The sequence below is a fragment of the Acipenser ruthenus genome, chromosome 2, assembly GCF_902713425.1.
Source record: "Acipenser ruthenus chromosome 2, fAciRut3.2 maternal haplotype, whole genome shotgun sequence".
NCBI lineage: Eukaryota > Metazoa > Chordata > Actinopteri > Acipenseriformes > Acipenseridae > Acipenser > Acipenser ruthenus.
The window spans coordinates 58,460,238-58,477,812 of record NC_081190.1 but is presented as its reverse complement, the minus strand read 5'-3'; the positions used below and the strand labels follow the sequence as shown (position 1 = coordinate 58,477,812).

General features: G+C 38.3%; 1 protein-coding gene across 1 annotated transcript in view; it reads left to right on the top strand.

Moving 5' to 3' along the window:
- LOC117408747 (zeta-sarcoglycan-like) overlaps positions 1-17,575 on the top strand; it is a 296,683-nt gene that overhangs the window by 33,040 nt on the left and 246,068 nt on the right. The window lies entirely within an intron of this gene.

Below are 17,575 nucleotides of genomic sequence, written 5' to 3'. Positions count from 1 at the left end.
ACACAGGCAATTAAATAAAAAAAAAGTAACTATAGTGTACTGCACAGCAATATTATACATAGAGTACAATAAATTCTTGCTATCTGACATAATAAGAACAGTACAGTGAAACCTGAATTAACCAGCCTACAAAGCGACTGGGTATATGTAGCTGCTTAAGACAGGGGACTTCATATTCAAGATGCCTCTGCCATTCACTTGCTTTAACAAATATCTGTCTGTTACTTACAAGCTCGTAACAGCACATGACAGATTGATTTAGGTGGTTTTAAATAAATGGTTTTACTGTATTTCAAAATTACATGAAATTGCATAGTAACAGGCAGTGTTGTGTGATACACTTCCGTTACGGATTCTGTCCCTTGTCAGTGAAATGAGAAGAGTCTTTTTTGCATAGTGGTTAAGACGCTTGCTTGCGGTGTGCATTGTCGTCGTTTTTGTACCCAACCTCCGCATCCGTTGGGAAAAGTGCAGCTAGGAGGCTGTGTGGTCCAGTGGTTAAAGAAAAGGGCTTGTAACCAGGAGGTCCCTGGTTCAAATCCCACCTCAGCCACTTATCCTCCTTGTGCTCTGTCTTTAGGGTGAGACGTAATTATAAGTGACTCTGGAGCTGATGCATAGTTCACACACCCTAGTCTCTGTAAGTCGCCTTGGATAAAGGCGTCTGCTAAATAAACAAATAATACTATCGTGAACAGTACATTGAGTTAGTAGCCTGCACTTTCAAAATGATGAACTAGTTTCTATTTAATTGTTGTAAAGCTGGACAAATCAGAATTCCTGTATCTGTACTAACACACTAGGATACAAGATATGAAAACAGCAACAACAAAAAAAACATTGCAGTGAATAATGAGAATTGTATTATTGTCTGGAGGCATACTTGCTGTTTTACTGACAAGTCTACACATCAATTACTGTATCTACTTATTCACAAGAACACCATGAGATCCAAAGTATGTTGCTATGACAATATACTGTAGGCAAGTACATATATACACATTTATAATCCAGGTCTCGGAACGTGAAACAAGCGTGCATGTTTCAATATATAAAGTCATATTTACTATCCAACCTTGCCTCTCTTATTATTTTGACTGACTCATATAAATATGTACTGCAGACTCAGCTAATAGTTGAAAATTAAATTCCCCTAGGGAAGACTAATGTTACCTTCAGGGTGCAATGACCTCTCAGCCTGCAGCTTCAGGTAGTATTGTTGGTAACAATAGTCTTCCCTCGGGTCAGTAATTTTCCACTATAGCACTACTCTCCAGTCCATATTTACTATATATATATAGCAACAGATGCATACTCAAGTCTAGAGATAAAGAACCAATCCGGGGTTCACTTCGCCCAGTTCACTCCTTATTCCAGGTTCACTCTTCTTCGGGACCTCAGTGATCCAGGCTCTGGGCATAACCCCGCAAAAAAATCAATGTACAGAGAATTTGATTGTTTGAATGTGTTTCAGGACCAATTAGCTACAAAATAAGCTTGGGTAGACATTTAAACTCTAGGACGTTTTTTCTGTAGCCACCATTTTCCAAGATGGCGGATATTTCCGGCTACGTGTTGGATATCTCAGGAAACAGAGCACATATAAAGCTCTTTCTGGTATCAAAATATAGGTTTCTGGGGTCAAGAAGTCCAAAAAAGCGTTATATTTTTGTCAGTTGTTCTACCAGTTTCAAGATGGCGGCAAAATTTCCTTTAACATACTGTGTTTTTTCAATTTTTATTGCACTTTGTTTTCAATTTTAACAACAACAACAGGAATTTATACAGTGCCTCATACACAAAAATATGTCTCAAGGCACTGCACAATAATAATAATAAAAAAAATATGATTGAACAAAAACTATTTTTAACTCATTAAACGATTTCTGAATGACAACATAGCATTGATCCTCCTGGTATCTCTGTTTACTTGTTTTGTAATGACAATAAAGAATGACAGGCTTGGCTTATTTCAAGAACAATTTTGACAATTTTTTTCACAATTGCAGAAAACAGAACATTTTACTCCTGATGTCTTGCATTTCCACCATTTTGTGTTGCACATTTTGCACTCGCACAGAGTCACCAATTCAGCCGGTAGTGGCCTGAGACATTTAGATGGCCATAAAAGACCATCCACCTCGTCCCAGCTGTAGTCTGTTGGACTTGGCATGGTACAGTCATGGTTAAGGAGGGTGAGTGATTCTCTGATGATAAGGAATGCACGCTGGATGTGTCCTCTGATTGAGATTGAAATTGGTGGCAGCTCAGCGAGAAATTTGCTTGACTTTCTGTAATCAATGTATCTGAGCTTGTCAAAAGTGTTGACTTTTGCCCTGGGTGACCACACTCTAATCATATACTTTTCGATATTTCCAATGCCTCTCTCTGATAGGTTGTCTGTCTCTCCAAATTCTGTCAAATAATTTTTTGGCTGTGCACTCAGTGTTGCATGCTTGGTTCCAGTCTTGCTTAAAGCATCATCTCCAGTCCCAATGTGAGATTTCTCCAAAATGCTGCACAGTGCAGGTCCAAGCTTGGCCATGAGCTGGTGCAGCGGGAAACAGTGTCATTTCTCCCTAGTCCTGAATCTAACCCAAAGCTCTTTTAAGCCTTTCATTTTGAGGTTGCATGTGTACCTCAGCATCAGCACCACCACGTCGGTGTCATTTGACAGGATGACAACACGCTGGACACCATGTTCAACTGCCCAGTTTGCATGGGGGACGATGCATTGGTCAGCCTCTTCAATCATGGGGCTGAGCTTGTAAACTAAAGTTTTTTCACTGTTCGAGTGCAGCGCTGCTAGGACAACCTCGTCATTGATGACTGTTCTGCTTGCAATGATTGTGAGGTTTGCCCAAATCGATTCGGTACCTACTTGTTTCCAAGGAAGTTGCTCCAAGTTGGTTGTGTTTGTTGATGATGCCCAGAACTTGTCCATTTGAACAGGAATAGGTGTGTTGGCATGGATGCATGCTATCTCAACACTGCCAGTGTTGGACGCTCTCCGGAGCCTTTCTGGTTCCTTGACAGACAGCTCATTGTAGCTCTTGCACTTTACAGACCGCCTGTGAGCTTTGGAGCACCATGCTGACTGCTTGTCCAAAGTTTTTTTGAGATGACGTTTTCACCATTCGAATTTGCGACATGAAATCTACGAGGACTGCAGTTTTTAACTCAGACATTGACTCAAACACACACTCTTCAACTGTGAGTTTTTTTCTCAAGTTCAGCAATTAGAGTGTGTTTGGCTGGTTTAGTCGCAGCATCACCTTCAAACAGGAGACTGTGTGGTCCAGTGGTTAAAGAAAAGGTCCTGTAACCAGGAGGTCCCTGGTTCAAATCCCACCTCAGCCACTGACTCATTGTGTGACCCTGAGCAAGTCACTTAATCTCCTTGTGCTCTGTCTTTTGGGTGAGATGTAATTGTAAGTGACTCTGCAGCTGTTGCACTGCTCACACACCCTAGTCTCTGTAAGTCGCCTTGGATAAAGGCGTCTGCTAAATAAACAAATAAAAACAATGGGCTTGTTGGCAGCAGATCATGAGCCAAAATATCCTTCACTGACTCTCCTCTCTCTCATGCAATCTCCATAACTTTCTGTGCCTGGGCCAGTTGTTTTGCTGTCACGGCTGGTGCACCAGAATGTCCAGCAGGTCTTTTTGAGTCAGTGAAGCCCAGGAGGTTTACCTTAGATATTGTGTTTTTTCCTTTCAAAATTAATCTTTCTTTGCGCAGTTGTTTGTAGGCTTCTGATCTGTGCTTAATGACATTGAGCAGACGTACTTTGACGCTTTCATCAACACACTGGTGACGAAGTTGTGAAGACGAATGTGCTCGGTAACCTCATAGGGATTTCCTTTCTCCTTCATGGACTGGAGAAGCCTCGTGACATTGGCGTCAAACAGCTGTCCTTTTCTTCCTGTCGGCTCTTGATGAGATGTCTCCCTGTGATCCATTACCTTTGCGTTTGTCAGCTCATGGAAGACATTACTGATTGTGAGGACTTCATGGTAGAACTCAGTTAACTTTGTATTGGCTTTTGTTTCTTGACATACTGTATTATGCATTTGTCTTTGTTGAAGACATCTGGAGCTTTGGATTTCATGAAGACTCCCCCTCAGGAGTGACAAGTCTGTTGCTAGCTTCGTGCATCTTCTTATAAAATATTACATCATAACACACATTTTACTTTTTAAAATGTATTTAAAAATGAACAATATTAATACAACAAATATGTCACAAGGATTTAAAGAAATGCGTATTAATAGATATCAGATACAATTAGTAATGGATGGCTATTTTTTATAAAGATTTTATCACAGTTGTAGGGGGAGAGTAAATTAATGTGGCAATGTCACAATCAAAACAAATCACTAACCCTTGACTTATGAAAGACAGGAGAGAATACCTCATTGTGGTGAGAAGATAAGCCAGTTCCCCCTAGGGGTCAAAAAATAACAGAGCTCCACCTAGTGATAGATGAAAGAATATATCTTCTATGGGAAACCTGCATGATAGAAGTAATTAAAAAATACTTCTGTTAACCTTTAAAGATTTGCATGGCCTTGTGATCAGTTATTTTTTATCATTATTGTGCAGCGCTTTGATACATGTTTTTGTATGAAGCACTATATACATTTCTATTGTTGTTGTTAAAACAATTGTGGTTGTTATCGATCATACAATACCATCATGACAAAACAAGTAAAAAAAACTGGAAAGTGAAATAAAGACTATATTATACACTATATTAAAGATTTCTGGGTAACTTTGTCCACCACCTTGAAAATGATAGAAAGACTGATCAAAGCAAAATTATAATGCTTTTTCTGGACTTTTTGACCCCAAAAACCTCTATGTTGACAGCAGAATGAGCTTTGTGAGTGCTCTGGTTCTTGAGATATCCACCACGTAACTGGAAATATATGCCATCTTGGAAAATGATGGCTTCAGAAAAAACGTCTTAGAGTTGAAATGTCTACCCAAGCTTATTTTGTAACAAATTGGTCCTGAAACACATTCAAACAATCACATTCTCTGTACATTGATTTTTTTTTTTTTTTTTTTGCGGGGTTATGGTGGAGCCAAGACTACAATTAACATTTTATTTTCTTTCAAAAATTTTGCATCATTGGATGTGTAAATACAGCACACGTTTAAATGAGGTCTACTACACGCTTAACTAACAGTTGCGGCCGACTCAACTACTTTTTTTTTTTAATTAAAAAACTTCCAGCTTCAGATTTTCACTTCATATAATGCATCATATGATGCAAAGATGTAGGGCAGCATTTCTCAAACTGGGGGTCCCGACCCAAAAGGGGGGTCACATGGCTTTTTAGGGGGGTCGCGTGATCACAAAATACGGTCACAACCTTAAAATCCTTACTATTTCATTACAGCGCATATACACTTAATCTCTAACAGTAAAATATGTATTATGGAGCCAGCACTCGCACCATGTTTCACTGGTCAGCTAATTCACTTTTTTTTGTTTTGTTTTACTCGACTAGCACAATAAAGTAGACAAGGTGCAAGTTCACAAGACTGAAGCCATAAGTCAGTAGAGAAAAAGAGAGAACTGCACATTCAATTGTGCTTCAAAATATCTTTAATTCATAAAAACATATCACCAATGTTTAGACAGAAAAGTGCCTTCGTCAAGGTGCCTAATTAATTATGTGTTAACAGCGTTCTTATTTTTGGTACTTCTGTAGTCACAGTCAACTTCTTAAATCAGCTCTAATGTCACCCAGCATTTAATGTCAGCATTAAGGTATGTTTTATGTTATTTATATATTTAGTTTACTCTATACTTTATTTCTATTTATTAAAAAAAATGTGCCCAGGATAATACTAAAGTTAAGGGGGTTCAAGGCACTTCAGAATTCACTAAATTGCTGGAAGGTACACAATATGTGTGTGTTTTTTTTCCACTTCATTTGATTGAGTTTTGCTTCAGATTATGCCATTGCCGATTTCTTATTTTTAATTAACACAGTTGTTTTTATGGGACATTTTATTATATGTGAAAACACTGTAGAACCCCTAAAGTACCCCTCCATAATTAAATTTGGGCTCCCTTGCTGACCCCTGTGTGCTATACTCTAGAATCGCCACTCTCTGAGATGTAGGCCCTATATTTTATATTACACACATAAATGTTTCCTTAAAGCCTGTTCACACGGGCGACATTTGTCGACGGCAACAAGGGGGCGACAGATGTTGCCGGCTTGTCGCCTCGTGTGACCACCCTGGTCAACACCCCGGCGACACACCAGCAACGTGTCTCCCACTTAGGACGATGTTCTGTTTTTCAGGCAACATAAGGGCAACATTTTCAATACCAGCCAATCAAATTTGATAGTAGTGATGGTAAGGCTTGACCATAACGTTAGACAGACAGTTTATATGATGCATTCTGATTCCTGCATTTCATCCAATTAATTATATGTAGTCTATAGATATGCAAAACAGTGTGGATATGTGGATTACTATGCTGTGTATGCTGTTATTTAAAATTTTAAAAAATAAATACATACATAAATAATAGATGTAATTTATTTAGATTTGTATTTATTTATTTATTTATTTATTTATTTATTTATTTATTTATTTCGTTACTTATTTATGTATTTAATTATTTAGTTCATTATAATGTAATTAGTACATTTTTATATCGTAGTCTTCCTTCGCAGCATGCTTACGTCTCGTGACAAAAACTTGCATTATGATTGGTTTGCATTATGTTGTTGCCTGTGTGTAGGTGTCGACTGCAGGCTTGTCTCCTGTGTGACCACCGCAAACTGCAAGGCAACACGCGGGCAACAAATGTGCTCCTCTTGTTGCCATCGACAAAAGTTGTTTTTCACAGAGTAAATCAGCACTTTCAAAGTCATAAATTGAACATTGTATTTTAGTTCAAAACTTTTTTTTATGGGATAATAGAGTTACAGTTTGACTTACTTTCTGAAGTACAAGTTGTCGTTACAGTAAACTTTAAAGTATTCTTTAAATTACATTTTATTATTTTACTTACAGTACTGTGCAAAAGTTTTAGGCAGGTGTGAAAAAATGCTGTAAAGTAAGAATGCTTTCAAAAATAGACATGTTAATAGATTATATTTATCAATTAACTAAATGCAAAGTGAGTGAACAGAAGAAAAATCTAAATCAAATCCATATTTGGTGTGACCACCCTTTGCCTTCAAAACAGCATCAATTCTTCTAGGTACACTTGCACAAAGTCAGGGATTTTGTAGGCATATAGTCAGGTGTATGATTAAACAATTATACCAAACAGGTGCTAATGATCATCAATTCAATATGTAGGTTGAAACACAATCATTAACAGAAACAGCTGTGTAGGAGGAATACAACTGGGTGAGGAACAGCCAAACTCAGCTAACAAGGTAAGGTTGCTGAAGACAGTTTACTGTCAAAAGTCATACACCATGGCAAGACTGAGCACAGCAACAAGACACAAGGTAGTTATACTGCATCAGCAAGCTCTCTCCCAGGCAGAAATTTCAAGGCAGACAGGGGTTTCCAGATGTGCTGTCCAAGCTCTTTTGAAGAAGCACAAAGAAACGGGCAATGTTTAGGACCGTAGACGCAGTGGTCGGCCAAGGAAACTTACTGCAGCAGATGAAAGACACATCATGCTTACTTCCCTTCGCAATCGGAAGATGTCCAGCAGTGCCATCAGCTCAGAATTGGCAGAAAACAGTGGGACCCTGGTACACCCATCTACTGTCCGGAGAAGTCTGGTCAGAAGTGCCCTTCATGGAAGACTTGCGGCCAAAAAGCCATACCTCTGACGTGGAAACAAGGCCAAGCGACTCACCTATGCACGAAAACACAGGAACTGGGGTGCAGAAAAATGGCAGCAGGTGCTCTGGACTGATGAGTCAAAATTTGAAATATTTGGCTGTAGCAGAAGGCAGTTTGTTCGCCGAAGGGCTGGAGAGCGGAACAGTGTCTGCAGGCAACAGTGAAGCATGGTGGAGGTTCCTTGTAGGTTTGGGGCTGCATTTCTGCAAATGGAGTTGGGGATTTGGTCAATGCTGTACTTCTCCTCAATGCTGAGAAGTACAGGCAGATACTTATCCATCATGCAATACCATCAGGGAGGCATCTGATTGGCCCCAAATTTATTCTGCAGCATGACAACGACCCCAAACATACAGCGAAAGTCATTAAGAACTATCTTCAGCGTAAAGAAGAACAAGGAGTCCTGGAAGTGATGGTATGGCCCTGTGATAGAGAGAGAAAGGATCGATGCTGCAAATCTCCCTCCCGATTAGAAAGGGCGCTGTGTAAGGGGGAAGGTATGCTGCCTCTTAGATCTACCACCTCGGTGGTAGGTGGAAACCGGAAGGTGACCATATTAGGAGGGGCGCGTAGCTGCAAGTACTCAGGACGATTCCATTGCAGTCAGCTGCGGGGCAACCCTCTATTGGAGAAATCATGGTGACGCGTTGGCTGCAGGGAGGAGTTTGCTGGGTACAAAGGGGAAGCAGCTATGTCAAAACCTCCCCTTGCGCTGAGAATGATACACAAACGGCCGGAGCCTGTATTGTTTTTATGATTTTGGATTACGTGTGTTTTGTGTTGCAGAGGAGGAATGAGCCGCGGACCGGCAATTATAAAGAGCACGTCCCTGCACTGCACAGCACAGCACCGCACTGCACCACTCACGGCACCACGCTTCTCTGGAGCGAGAGCACTGCTTGCACAGAGAACGTGGGGACGGACAAAGTCCCGTTTTTGTTTATTTTTAAGAGAGCTGCCGTGTACCCCCCAATACCATTGCTGGTAAAGGGGTGGACTTATTTTGTGTTATTTGTTATTATTTTTATTATTATTAAAATCCACAGACTGTTTTGGGAGAAAGGATTGTGTGGACTTGATTTATTTACTGCACCACTGCACCTGACTTACAGGCCCCCACAGAGCCCTGATCTCAACATCATCGAGTCTGTCTGGGATTACATGAAGAGAGAGAAGCAACTGAGGCTGCCTAAATCCACAGAAGAACTGTGGTTAGTTCTCCAAGATGTTTGGGCCAACCTACCTGCCGAGTTCCTTCAAAAACTGTGTGCAAGTGTACCTAGAAGAATTGATGCTGTTTTGAAGGCAAAGGGTGGTCACACCAAATATTGATTTGATGTAGATTTTTCTTCTGTTCACTCACTTTGCATTTTGTTAATTGATAAATATAAACTATTAACATGTCTATTTTTGAAAGCATTCTAACTTTACAGCATTTTTTCACACCTGCCTAAAACTTTTGCACAGTACTGTACGTTATTGAAGAATAGCTGTTTTTACTTGTACCTACCATTAAGCGCCAATGTTTATGGGATAGAACAGTAATTTGTACCCGATTAGTCAAATATTTTGGCCATAATTATTTATGGAGTCACTGTACATAGTGACCCACTCTCTGGTTTAAATATAGTAGGCTACTCACCTCTCATAAAAAGGATCTTTCCGTGACTTTCATCATATTCCTCCAAAGAATCCAGTAGAATTTTTGCGGACTGAAATCATTGATGTTCTGCCAAAGCATGAGCCACAGTGATTCTCAGATAAGGACAGCAAGACCAAATGTATTCCTGTTATACTCTATACAGATGTTTTCCTGTTATACTCTAAACAGATGTTTTCCTGTTATACTCTAAACAGATGTTTTCCTGTTATACTCTAAACAGATGTTTTCCTGTTATACTCTATACAGATGTTTTCCTGTTATACTCTATACAGATGTTTTCCTGTTATACTCCATACAGATGTTTTCCTGTTATACTCCATACAGATGTTTTCCTGTTATACTCTATACAGATGTTTTCCTGTTATACTCTAAACAGATGTCCGCTGTTCTACATATCAGACCCAAATATCTCAGCTGGTTGAAAACAAAACTATTTTATAAATATTTTTCACAAATTGCGATCCTATGTATAAGGCAAGGTACTGTAGGCTTTTTCAACTTTGTGTTTATACAGTATGCTTTGCTGCAGTGAATACAAATGTGAATTATTCCTCCTTGATAAAGTGAAATCTGAATTACCTACCCACTCATACTATGTTTTACCTTGTTTGATGCTGTAGTGAAAGTACTGAGTTTTACTTTTTTGTAATATTGGGAGTGCTGTCAGCTGCGGTACTCATCAGATGTTTAATCGCAAGTGAAGCAATGATGTAGCCTTTGCTTTTACTTGGCAACTTATTCTCTTCACTTCAAAGAAGGTGCAGCTGGATCTTGTAGTTTCTTGTTCAATGACAACAGTCTGCCAGATTGATTATGTTGCGCTCAGCTCCTGTCGTGCAAACTAAGGAGAAAATAATGACTATGTGCTTGAAATGTTGTGGGTGGGGGGCGCGTAGATTGGAATGTGGTGACAACATGGGCACAGGTTATAGAACAGTTTATGAGTAATTTTGGACAGGTGGCTGATGTGGTCATGGGAGGGATTGCTAGCGCTGCCTGGAGAGTTTTTATGTCCTCAACACCTTAATCTCTAGTCTCTGATGTCAGTTTTAGCAATTAATTATTTCTGGGCAGATATCAGTGTGAAAGAAAACCCAGATCTATGTTCTTCTCTCCAGTAAAGCTGTATATATATATATATATATATATATATATATATATATATATATATATATATATATTTATATATATATATATATATATATATACATATCCAGTATATAATATTCAGTTATCCTGAAGAAAACCAAAAGCTTAGACTCCTGACTGCAACATTTCTATATTTCCTCAGCTTTTTGTGGTATCTGGTGACAGCTGAAAGCTATTGTGCCTCACACAGTATATATCATTGAAGTTTATCATCCTGTTTAGGACACAGTGGATTGCTGCCTGTAGAAGTAGCATGCATATTAAAGATAATCCTTTCTGTTTCAAAAAGTAAAACATAGAACATGACATGCACTCACCTAGTCAGCAATGAACTTCAGCAGTGCTTCGCTGCATCGAATACAAATGTGCTTCTATTTCTCCTGTGAAGGTATGCTAGTGATTTTCTGGCATGTACACCATACTGTTACAATAATTTGAGTTGATATAGGTTACATTATTTTGTAGTTCGCTGTTCAATAATTGTTTTTGTACCTTTTAAACTAATACGTAGGTAATGAGTGCTTCATATCCTATGATGACATCACATATTAGTCTTCATAGCTCACACTTTACAATTTTCACTTGAGATTTGTGAAATTCCAATGTACCAAACAAAATCAATTAAAACACATTTCCCGTGTTTCTCAGTCAGTGTTAATGCAATTCTTAAAAGCACTAACCAAATTAATCTATTAATCTAGTTTTCCTGTCAGAAGTACTGTGACATGAGCAATTGTTCTTATTGTATAGTTGTAATGTTTCTGCTAATGCAAACTATAAAACCTGCACAAACCCTACATTAAAAACATTGATTTTTCATGCATGACAACTTACAATTTGCTCACATAAGCTTACTGGTTATGATTATTAAAGCTGTACATTGTAATTTTTTTTTTTTTTACTTGATCGTTATCTTTTCCTTAGGAAATATCCATTATTTTTATGAAACGTTTTTGTGATTCCAGTGTTGTGTGTTTTTAGTGTTGCATAGAGGTGGGAAATGCCATACCTGAATTCCTGTGTTCAATAAAAAGAAAAGAATACACATGCTTTGTGGTATGATATAGAAGCAGGTAGAGACAGCAGTTAAAAGGTCACACAAGGGGGCAAAGAAAACAAGCTGCCAGCCTGTAAACAAGATGGCAGCCAGTTAGAAATCTGGAATAATTCCTGTCAATCCAAAGCTTTTAATTGTGAAAGGTTGCTGTATATTAACTATCAAAAAGTACACTGAGATACTGCTAATTTCCATGGGTAAAATCCATTTTTTTAAGCAGGGGCTGGCAGCTAGCTGGGGAGAAATATAGGGGCAGAGAGGTAGTTTATGGGGACATCTGTTGCTAATTATGCCCCTGCTGTGGGCTTAGGAAATATATCGCGTTTGTCAACATTAGGCCATTGTGTCATTATTCTTTTATGTTAATGAACATGGCAAAGCAGATTTGTTAGTATTTTGCAGAATGTGTAAAAATAGACTCTTGGTTATCTTAAAATTAATTCTTATCTGAAGGTAGGTAGCGTGCTTTTTAACTCTTGTATCCAATTAAATAATACAAAGCAAATGTGGCTCAGTTCTAAGTAACAGATCATTAAGCACATTGCTGTGAACAATCATCAGGGAATCTATCGAAACAAAGTAGATGCACATTTTATTCACAGCTACAGATGTATCACAGCAGGTTGACATCCAAACCACTTCGTCAATGACATTAGCTGACACACAGTAGGTCAAGTTGGGGCAGTCCAGCTCATTTTGTCACAACATGGTCAGTTTCTTTTTATAGCAATTGTGTTTCTCAGTTTATGTAGCTCTCACCAATGGTGAATGAGCAATGCTAAAATGCTTTCCTATGCATCATTCAAACTACATGGCATTACCATTTTTTCATGTATTTGAACAGGATTATCAGTCATTTTAAATCTGTATTAACATCAAATGTAATTTTAGTTTGAGAGTGATTGTATTCGGTGTGAGTAGTTCTGGGTTTGTTTTCCCCTAAAATACTCATTCTCATTTTTCTATAAAGCTTCCTTTACCTAACTTGCTTTGAGTTTGTGTGGAGCATCCTTAATTCTGGGACTCGTGAACAACCTTTCTTGTTCTATTTCAAGCATATGACAATATGATTGGTGGGGCTAGCAGAGTTGAAAGGTTGCATAGAAGAGCATATTTTGTAAATAGTTGGTGGATGTCAAATTAGCTCCCTTCCAAGTGATCTGAAACAAGTCCTAAGTTAGTCACCATAATAATCTTTTGCAGGTTGACCCACATTTTCGCAAAGTCATGTCTTGGTATCTGATTGACCTGCCTATTGAGACATGCTATTTGAGATCTCCAGGTTTCTTTAACCATTCATTTTTTCAGATTTTTTTTTTTTTGGTAAGCCACACACACATCAGGATGTTTGACATGGAACACTGTCAAATACTGATCACTTAACAATAATGCATTTTACTGTAATACAGCTTATTTCTGGAATGCTTAAATATTTTAAAGGGTTCTAAATACAATCATCAACATTTTACTTGTATTGCTCTTTTCATCTGCAACTTTCACTGAGTTGAAGTAATTTAAAATCTGAGATCAGCAGACTGAGAGCAAACCACTGTGGATTCAGCCCAAGATTGGATTTTAGGCAGACAGAATTCAATCTTTGTGTTTTGATATAGAGTGTCCATATCAAAGGGTGCTAAAGGTAGGATAAATTAAAACAATTAGGGCAATAGTAGGTGGCTACTGTGATTTGAACTGGGACTCAGGGAACAGTATGGTTTGATGGAGGACATTACTAAAACTAATGATCTTCAAATGCGAAAGCAGGTTTTATTATACTATCAGAAGAATACTGGAGGTTGGTGAAATGTATACAAAAATTAAGTTCTGTGTATGGTTGTAGATTGGATTTTAGGCTGCAGATGAAACAGAAAACAGACCCTGTTTGATAACTGAGTGAGATGAGTATGAGTACTACAGACTGGTTTCATGATGCAGATGGAAATGCAGACTGCAGATAAAAAGCCGACCACGGCACCAGTTTGGTATTTGAACAAGATGAGGTTGCTAAGTCATTTCAATGTTTCTAGGCAAATTGGAAGTTACAATATATAGCAAGAGCTTCCCTCACAGGCACTGGAAAGGTTAAAGAGCTGTCAAGGATTTCTGTGAACTACAATCAACACTACTTTGGCATGTAAATGCAACAAGGTGATTTACATAATTCAACAGAAAAAAAGTCACGTTCAAAAAAGCACAGTGGGATCCCCTAATTAGCAATTGTTCTGTATCTATAGAAAATGAAAGGTATTCTAATTGATGCTATTGTCCTTGTGCATATAAGTGAGTCTTTTAGGATTAATTAAATGTTACCATGCTTCATTATATCATTACGTTCCACTTAGGAATCTCTGATTTCCATAAAATCACTCTTGGTAATTTACCTGCAAGATCTGAATATTACGCTTAATCATTTGCTGATTTTGTTAAGGATAATACCAGACTATCAATATCACAAATATAAGTAATACATTTTGTAGATATAGGAATAAATAAATAAAAACTAAAATAAAAAAATAAAAAACAGTTTGGTAAGCTGTGAGAGTGATACCCAACAATTTTGAATCCTCATCCATGTGAGTAACCTAGTCATTTACTATTTTAATGGATTTTAATGATTATTTCAGACAAACAAAAATAAATATAACAACTTTCAAGTTGTAGCAGAATTATGATAATGGCATTGCTGTGGCGTCTACCGGATGCTATTGAGTCAGGAGTGCCATTATTATTAATATAATTAATTATACAATGCTACAGATAAAAAAAACAAAACAAACAAACAAAAAAACTTTTGCATTGTTGCTTCCTGAAACTTGGATGCATCCTGTGCTTTAGGTCGCATAGCTAGAACATTGGACAAGCATTGGAAAATAGTGCAAGACGTAAACAATCAAGCAACAGCATCATTTAATTCTACAGAGTTGTATTTCAAATATTTGCATTTCCCAAAGAAATAAAATGTATTCAAAATAATGTTGCTTGTGCTAACAGGTAAGAAACTGGATTTTTAAATCTGGGTTATCACTCCTGTGATGGGAACCACTGGTCAGATTTAGATGAACATGCATATAAGTGCCATTTCTAGGGCACAGATAAAGTGAACCTGCAGTATTACACACATTTACAAGAAATGCAATAATAATTGGCTTTGAATCTGTTAAAGGATAAGAATATAAAAAAAGGGGTTTTAGAGACATCAAAAACAGAAAGACTGAAAGTTGAGTTGTTTATAGTTTGTCTGAAACCGCAAGCTTTTTGATACACCTGTTGTGATAATAAATACGTGCCAAATTCTACAATCATTTCTCACCAGGCCATTGGATGTAAATTATCAACGGTACACATCCACATCTCTGTATTTTTTATATTGTTTTTTTTTTGGAGGAGTTCCACAATTGTTATTGCCAGTAAAGGAAGAATGACCCCCATGTATTTCACATTCATGGACATTTCTTGTGAACTGCTTTGGTGTGTGCCTTTATCATTGTTAAGCACTGCCATAGAAGGGCATTTAGCTCAAGATTCTGTTTTAATGGATGGTGACCTGCTTTTTCATACTGACACCTATTATATGTTATTAATAGCCTTAATGGGGGGGGGGGGGGGGTTGTTACTGACATTCCTTGTTGTTATTAACTTTACATAATGCAGGTGAAAGACACACAGAAGACAACAAGTACACTGAGTGTACAAAACATTAGGAACACCTTCCTAATATTGAGTTGCACCCCCTTTTGCCCTCAGAACAGCCTCAATTAATTGGGGCATGGACTCTACAAGGTGTCGAAAGTGTTCCAAAGGGATACTGGCCAATGTTAACTCCAATGCTTCCCACAGTTGTGTCAAGTTGGCTGGTAGTGGATCTCTACTCCGAATAGCTCGTTCCATCTCATCCTACAGATGCTCAATTGGATTGAGATCTGGTGACTGGGCAGGCCACTGCAGTAAGCTGAATTCACTGTCATGTTTGTGGAACCATTCCCGGACAATCCTAGCCTTGTGGCATGGGGCATTATCCTGCTGAAAAAATCCATTAGCAGATGGATACACTGCTGCCATGAAGGGATGCACCTGATTGCCAAATATGTTCAGATATCCTGTGGCATTCAAATGTTACTCCACTTTTATCAAGGGGCCCAATGTGTGCCATGAAAACACACCCCACACCATCACACCACCACCACCAGCCTGCAATGTTGACATGCGGCATGATGGATGCATGTACTAATGTGGTTTTCTCCATACCCTAGTCCTCCCGTCAGCGTGAAACAGCAGGAACCGGGATTCATCAGACCAGCCAATGTTTTTCCAATCCTCCAGTGTCCAGTGTTTTTGTTCCTTAACCCACTGCAACCACAGTTTCTTGTGTTTTGCTGAAAGAAGTGGAACTCTGTTAGGTCGTCGCCTGCCATGCCCCATTCGTGTCAAGGTACGACGAGTTGTGCATTCTTTTATGGGTCTTTCGGCACCAATGTTGTACTGGACTGTCAGTTGATTAACTGTAGCCCGTCTGTTGCTCTGCACAATTCGTGTCAGACTCCTTTGGCTTCTCTTCAATTAGCTGCTTTCGACCACTGGCCTACTGTTGGCTGGATGTCCTTTGGGTGGTGGACCATCCTTGATACACACGGGAAACTGTTGAGCATGAAAAACCCAGCAGCGTTGCAGTTCTTGACACTCTCAAACCGGTGCGCCTGGCACCTACTACCATACCCCGTTCAAAGGCACTTAAATCTTTTGTCTTGCCCATTTAACCTCTGAATGGCACACATACAGAACACAATCCATGTCTCAATTGTGTCAAGGCTTAAAAATCCTTCTTTAACCTGTCTCCCCTTCATCTACACTGATTGAAGTGGATTTAACAGGTTACATCAATAAGGGATCATAGCTTTCACCTGGATTCACCTCGTCAGTCTATTTCATGGAAAGAGCAGGTGTTCCTAATGTTTTGTACACTCAGTGTAGATACAGATTTTTTTAAGTTACATTTAAATGAATTAAAAATGAAAAGTTTAACAATACAGGAACACAGAGAACAAAGACAGTAATATTAAGCTAATGAGAGCTAAGGCAAGTGGATTTTAAATCCCTTGCAAGAACATGTTTAGCAGATGTTTTACCACTTTACATGCTGTGGCTGATAAGCTTGCAGTTATTATCATGTGAGAATAATAATTTTCTTAAATGAGGTGTGCATTATGCAAAATACCAGCATTCTGACCTTGAATTATATTAGCCTTTATGCTGCGTGAACACAGTTAACAAGTAAGTTACCCTGTTGCCAAATTGACAGTAAACAGCTGAGAGTGTGCTTGGTTTTTGAATAGTTTTTTTTATGCCCTGCAACATCTCCTGACTAAAAAGGTCTGTATACTTTGGTTTAAATGATGGATTTCAATTTCCACTTCTCATCTGAAGAACAGACTTTTGCTGTCTTGAAAGGTAGTGTATATAATTTACTAAAAAATCTTGTTCAGACATTAGCAATTAGCAGTTACTTTCAAAATCATCTCATGTCATAAAGAGTAAATCAAAATGTTCTTCTCATTTATTTAAAATGTTATATTTTTATGAAGGTACTGCATAAGGGCTGTGTGTAAGTTCCTAACTAAAATATTGTAATGAGCTGTGTGGGTAGTAACAAAAGAAGGCACTGATATTCAAGAAAGAGCAAACTCTTTATTCAGCAGGCACTTGCAGGAATAACACTCAACAACAACCAATGTGCTCAATGTATTACTTACCGTATTCCTTCAAATTTTTTTCTTATCAAAAATGGCCTGCGTCTTAAATTCGAGTATAGTGATGCAGGGCTCTAAATTGGCAACAAGAAAGACAAGGCCAAAATAGCCTTCAGTTCAAT